We start from the raw sequence: 6,810 nt of genomic DNA on the forward strand, positions 1-6,810 counted from the left end.
TGCTCCTGCCCCAGAAAAAAAATCAAATTCTCAACTCAGACTGAACCTGCAAAGCAAAACCAAACCCCGAAAGGACTGAGGGCTTTGGCCCTGAGCGGCAGCTAACAGCGGAGGCCTCTCCACTCGGTGTCAGCTGTTCAAGGACAGGCCGTGGGGAGGAGCGGACTGGGGCCCTAAGCTGGATTAAACGCTGGACTCCTTAGTGTCCAGGGCAGATGGCTCAGATTACTGCAACACACAATCAGATGCACCGACGACTGTCTGAATTAATACACTAAGCTAATTTTGGAAGGAAAAAAATCTCTTGCATTTATCCACTGCTCTCTCTCACATCCGTTTCTCATTTTTAATTATAAGCACAGCAGAGCAGGTTTTAGTGAAGATCCCTGCTTGGGTTAAATCACAGCTGACCGATTGCAGAGCTCTCCTGGCGTTTCCCAATTCTTTTTTCCTTGACCACCACTTCCTGTTGAAATCAAAAGCTGGTGAGGCTCAAAATCCAGAATACTTCGTTAAATGAGAATAGTTCTTCCCAGTCACCGTTTTAGCTCATCGGCTCTGAGCACTGGGCGAGGATGTGATGTGTGGTGGCATTTCGTGTGGCTCCAGTGGGCACTGTGTCCTGTATAGAAATGCAAGATTGGGGTGAGTCTGGAGGACAGGGCTGTGGGGTTTTAGATGAGAGCAGGAAGGTTCGGCTTCTCCAACAGGGAGATGTTTGGAAACCATCCACTTCACTCTTTTTTTTTTTTAATTTTTTTAAAATTTTTTATTATTTTGTGTGTGTGTGTGTGTGTGTGTGTGTGTGTGTTAGTGTAGCGTCAAATCAGATCTGACTGGTACAGGAGGAGATTGTCCCTCCTTCCCCGGCAGAGCATCTGGTGGATTTGAACCGTGCGCCTCTGGGATTGTAGTTGGCAGCTCCTTACCACTAGGCCACCAGACCTCCCCCCTCCACTTCACTCTTGATCCTCTCTGATGCAGATAAGAACATCCCTGAGCCCTTGGTATGTAATGGAGCGTCGATTGGGTTCTATCTTGACGCTCTCTGGTGAGTTAGACTGCTGAGAGGTCAGGGGTTTGAACCCACCCTCAGCTCTGAGGGAGATGTGGCAGCTGTTTCTGTAAAGTTTTACAGCCTTGGAATCCCTAACGAGGCAGTTCTAGTCGGTTCTGTGGGGTTGCTGCAAGTTGGAATGGACTTGACAGTAGCTTTGGGTGTCCCAGGCAGAACTCTGGGTGACAGTTTTTAACAGAGCAGTCTCTCAGTGGCTGGGGCGTTCTTCAGGTTGATGGAGGGAATGATAAGGGCCGAGACCCTAATTAAGGGGAGCACCTTGCTGAAATCCAGTACTCAGAGACTCGCAGGGCAGGGAAGGAGAGACGCGGGCTGGCTGTGGCCTGCGCTCAGTGCTGCTGGTGAGAACCAGCCCTGTCAGAGGGAGCCCTGGTGGCTGCTGGCTGAAAGGTCAGTGGTTTGAGTCCACTAGCTGGTCCAAGGGAGAAAGATGGGCAGTCTCATAAAGATTTACAGCTTAGAGCAATGGTGGAGTGTTCCCATGAGGCGGAATCATTCGACAGCAGAGACTTTAAAAGCCCATTTAAAACCAGGTGTTAGAGCTTCGTGGGGACCCAGGTGTGTTGGAGCAGAAAAGTGAGCCGGAGGGTTCCCACTGATTATTCTAAGTGGCTCACCAGGACTGTCCATCAAGTAGTTTCTGGGAGGATGGTGCTTCCACGGTCCTCTTACTCCTAGGATACCTGCACCACCTGCAGCCTCGTCCTGTGTCAAGATGACAATTTCCAACGAGCTGTACTCAGAGCCGAAGGGCCTGCCTCCTTTCTGTCCGTCAGTCTCTGTGCACAATCCTGACGTTATGTACCAGCTGCGTGGAGATCCCCCAACCAGGGCGATGGCGTCTTCAGTGAGGTCTTGAGCCATTGTACAGTCCGCTGCCTCTAGAGTGTTCTTGGCGGAGACTGAGGCTGTTTTGGAGTCGGATTCTTGGGACATGAAATGTTTTCCTCCACGAGCAGCCCTTTTAGGGGCCCCAGGCCACACACGCCCTCCCCACTTCCCAGTGATGTTCAGGGATGGTGAATCTGAAACAGCGTCACGATTCCTAGACTATTAATCTTTTGTTGACACTTTTGTGATTTTTAAAAAATTTATTATTTCTTGTGGGTGTACCGTCAAATTGGATCTGACAGGTACAGGAAGATTGCTCCTCCTTCTCCAGCAGAACATCTGGTGGATTCAAACAGCACACCTCTTGGATTGTAGTGCAGCTTCTTGCCACTAGGCCACCACATCTCCCTATTGTCTTAATGGTCAGGTTGGCTCAGGACAGGGCAAGGCTGAGAGTCATTGTTCATAGGGTTGCTGTCCACTCGATGGCACCTAAAAACAAAACCAACATTCCACCTAAGCTGTAAAGGGTCTTTTCAGAGAAAACCGTTCCGACGCCCTCATTCTCGGGCCTGGCAGTCTGAAAACGGTGATGTGCATCAGCTCCCCCTGCTCAAGGCCTGGGAATGCATCCTAACTGTCCCCTGTGGAGACGACCCTACAGCTAAACATTCCCTACTGTTCTGCAAACCCACAAGGCCCAGGCCTCCCAGCTCTAACCGTAGAAGAAAGCAACGGAGAGCCCTCTCCTCCAGCTGGCCACAAACCACCCCTCGGCTGGGTGCCTGGACGTCGCCACCGTTTCAGTGTGCAGCACTGGCTGTGAAGGAGGTTGACTCAGGCGACACAAAGGCCCCGGCGTCTGGAGGTGTATAACCACGCCCAGCAGCTCTGGGTGCTGGTTCGTGCCCTGCACGGAACGTGGCAGAAATGGTGTCGCTGCTGGGCCGGTGCGGCAGAAGCGAAGAGAACGAGCAGAATGCTGACAAACGGGGAGGCCCCTGAGGGTGGCAGAACCCGACACCAATCAAAGCGGTTCAGAGGAAAACGAAGGGCAGAAGCTACTTGGTAGCTGACGAGGCAGCTGGACATACCTGGGATTCGTGGAGGCTCCACAAAACGTGGGGCTTCCCCGCCTTTTAACAGCTCACAAACAGGTACAGGATGAACCAAACAGTTCAAGCTGCAAGTGTCCCCTTCCAGGATCGCAGACCCACGTGTGACGGCAACAACTGTAACACCTGGTGGTGCGGTGTTTCATGCTGTGCTGCTAACTGCAGTGAGCAGTTTGAATCCACCAGCAGCCCCACAGGAGACAAGCTGAGGCAGTGCTCTCTTGGGTGGAGATTCAGTCTTGGAAACTTGCTGCAGGACCAGGTGCTGGACTCGGCTCAAGGGCAGTGGGTGTGCTTTGATTTTTGTGACAGCAGCTAACATTTCCCAAGTGCATGCTCCCTGCTCTGGGGGATTTGGGCGGCTTTCTAAAATTATCTCATTTTACAGAGAAAATAGGGGTCTAGATCTAGCCTGACATTAAGCCTACTCTCCATCTTCACATGGAGAGTGAAGTCTCAAACGTAAGCTGTCCTTCCCTCTACCCCGTCCCTCTCACTTTTCTTGTGTTCTTTTTAGGGAATAAAATCATCTCCCACCCAGTTCTCTGAGCCAAAAGATGTTCCGTTGATTAATCTCCACGTCACAATATCATAAGCTGCTATTAGCTCCATTTCTTCCATTTCAATCAATTTTCTACTCTTCTGTTCCCACCGACTGTGCTGTCCTCTGGCTCATTCTCCACCCAGAGCCGTGTGGCTGGGCAGGGTCCATCAGGCGGCATCTGGGGAACAGGTTCTAAATGCAGACGTTCCCTCTGCTTAACCCTGCAGCCTCCCACGGCCCTTGGGGTGAAGCCCAGGCTCCTTTCAGAAGCTGCTGTGTCACACCCACGGTCACTTCCCCCTGCAGCCTTCAGTTGTACCCAATCACTCCAGGCCTCAGCTTGATAGTATGTTTGCTTCCAGACCACTCCAATAAAGCAGCTATTACTATAAAGCGAGCTGCACCATTCTGTTTGTTTCCCAGGGCACATAAAGTCATACACAGACTCTAGGCAAACATGAGTGGATAGAACCCTCATTAAATGTGTGATAGTGTTATGAAAATGTTGGAAATACTGTGATAATGACCAAAATGTGACAAGGGACCACTGAGAAGGATATATGCACTGAAAGCAGGGCCTCAGAAACCAGGGGCCTACCTGGCAAACAGATGGTACTTAGTATTGAAGTCAATAAAGGAAAAAGAAAATTTACTAAAATATTTCTTTATTTGAACAAGGTCAATGCCATGTTTTGAATGCCAGCTAGCATCAAGTAACAATCAGAAGAGAAAATGTGACAAAATGTCATAAAATTTAAATTGACACTAGATAGAAAAACCTTTTAAACTTTAATATCCACAAAAGAAATATATTAAACAGGCAACACACAGATCTAAAAAGTTGCAACCATGGGTTTTCATTAAATTGTTTAAATTAAAAAATGCCCAATACTCTCATTTATATAATATTTCCCTGTGACAGACAGGGGAAGAGAATCACATTTGACTATTCCCACTGCTATCTATTTATGTTCTTTACAAAGATTATCTCTCAGCAGAGCAGTGGGAAGGACAATCCTTATTCAAGTAATTGCTGTTTTCCCCAAGTTTTCAAAAATCACAACTGTCTGAGATGAAATGCCGCGACATTTACAATGAGAAAAACACAGGCTTTAGCAGGCAGGCTCTGTAAAGGGGATTCCATGGCTGAACCAGGACATGAAGCCATCACCAAACTGCCAAGAGCTCTAGGCAACTGTGGGTTGAGTCTGTGGTTGTTTATGTGCCAAGAGTTTAGTAAAAAGAGCCCTACATGCCAGTACAAAGGAATCCGCACGTATATGCCATCACAACGAGCCGTGCACGTTACGGCTCGGACGTACACAGAACAGACACTAAAGCAACTTCCTAACATTCCTTTCACTGCTAGTTTGCACAAAGTCGATTTTGACTTACAACGACCCCAACTGTGCAGAGAACTGAAGCCGAGTGCTGGGCCTGACCTGCAAGTGCCTCTGGGTAGGTTCAAACCACCGAGCTCTGCTCTTACTTGGGCCCTCGACTGTGCCACTCAGAGACCCTCCCTCGCCACAGTGGTTCTCAGTCGTCTGTGGCTCCTGCCAAGTCCCACCTGATTCTGAGCCCTGGGGTCTGGAGTTCTAACAAGCATGCCTGACCCAGATAGCCCGCAGGCTGCCCTGTGAGAAGCAATGCCGTCTCACCAATAAATGACATCGTTTGTGGCTCCGTGACATTTCTAGCTGCATACAACATCCCACCAAGCAGCAGACAGTACACTGGCGAAGGAGAGGAGCAGGTGCAGCTGCATCTTTCTGAAGGCAGTGTCATAAGCAGTGACATACACTGACATTTGAAACCAAGCTTGTTTTAATTCAAGGCACAGGTAGAGTACTTGCTGGTGTGAGAAAGTGAGCAAATCCAATCATACAAAACAGTACAGGAATGAAGGAGTCCTAGCCGGAAGTGATTTTCTCACAAAGCAAATCGTTTTCTTCAGACATGAGCTAAAGTCAGTGATTTTGAGGAGGAGAAATCAAACTTCTATACCATCCAGGGGTGACCTGCTTTTCTGAGAGGCTGGGAGCAGGACAGAGTGCTAATTCAGAGACGGCTCTCGCTCGTGGCTGCCCTGACCACCACGTTCACCGCGTCAGGAATGGTCAGGATGGTGCCCGTGAGCTGTGGTCTGACTGGCGTGTGCTGCACAGGGCCGGGGTTTCTTGGATGTTCAGGCTCATGGGACGTGGACTTTGTAATCTCAAGAGGATTTCCCACATTTCAGAGTCTATAACTTTATTCTTCTGAAGGTACTATGTTCTTTTCATGGGGTGAGAGTGTCCTGTGATGATGTCTCTGAAACATGCATTTCAGAATGTCCCCACCACTAAGCAGCAGCACTAGAGGACACTCTACGTGGTGGGGAAGGATGCAGAGGACTCTGCAGAGCCGTCTCGTGTGGCATTCCAGAGTAAACGCTAAGGTGGAGAGCAACGTGAAGCCAGTGAAGGCGGTGTGCACACGCGGCAGGCATCAGGTGTGGAGTAACTGAAGGGGCCAAGCGCCGCAGCGACCGGGGACGGCACAGGGCTGGGAGGGGCTCCTTGGACACAGGGTTGCTATGAATCAGAACCTACGTGTTGACAACTAATTAAAAACAGAATACAGACTTTCTTAAAAAAATTCCTATGAATTTTGTGCCACTGGTCCAATCTGTAAATGAAGTTGTAGAGTAAACTGACGGAGACTTGAAGACACAAATAGTGCTGTTTCATAAAGTAGTGTCATTTTGGATTTTATGACAAATGGAGAGTCAGTCCACTAGTTGAAGAGGCAGAGCTTTCTGAAGCGAGGAAAAGTCTGTCAACTGTGAAAACAGCATTTTAAAACGTCCTTTTTAGAATGTTTTTGTAACACCCAGAACTCTGCTAATGGCCGAGAAAAGCTCATCCAGCCTGACACTTCAAGGTGAAGACTGCTTTAAAAATCTGCAGTTCTGGCTCTGGGAGAAAAGAAGAACACAGAATGTAGGACTCTAGTCCTCAAAATCTCCTTTAAAAGTCCTGTGATCGCTCTGCTAGTCTCACTAACTTAACAGTATGCAAGTAAGAGTCGAGCAGACAGGGTTAAGAAAGGTAAGGGAGAACACACTGGCGGGTTTGTGGATTTACAATCTCCTCTGACCACACAATGTAAGCGCCAAACCGGAGAACGAGTCCCTTCACTTACAAATAAATGTGAATAAAAAATCACTGTCATAATACTGAACTGAAAACTGAGAACGA

This window comes from Elephantulus edwardii, unplaced genomic scaffold, assembly GCF_000299155.1.
Source record: "Elephantulus edwardii isolate Elephantulus edwardi_28Jun2011 unplaced genomic scaffold, EleEdw1.0 scaffold00118, whole genome shotgun sequence".
NCBI classification, from domain to species: domain Eukaryota; kingdom Metazoa; phylum Chordata; class Mammalia; order Macroscelidea; family Macroscelididae; genus Elephantulus; species Elephantulus edwardii.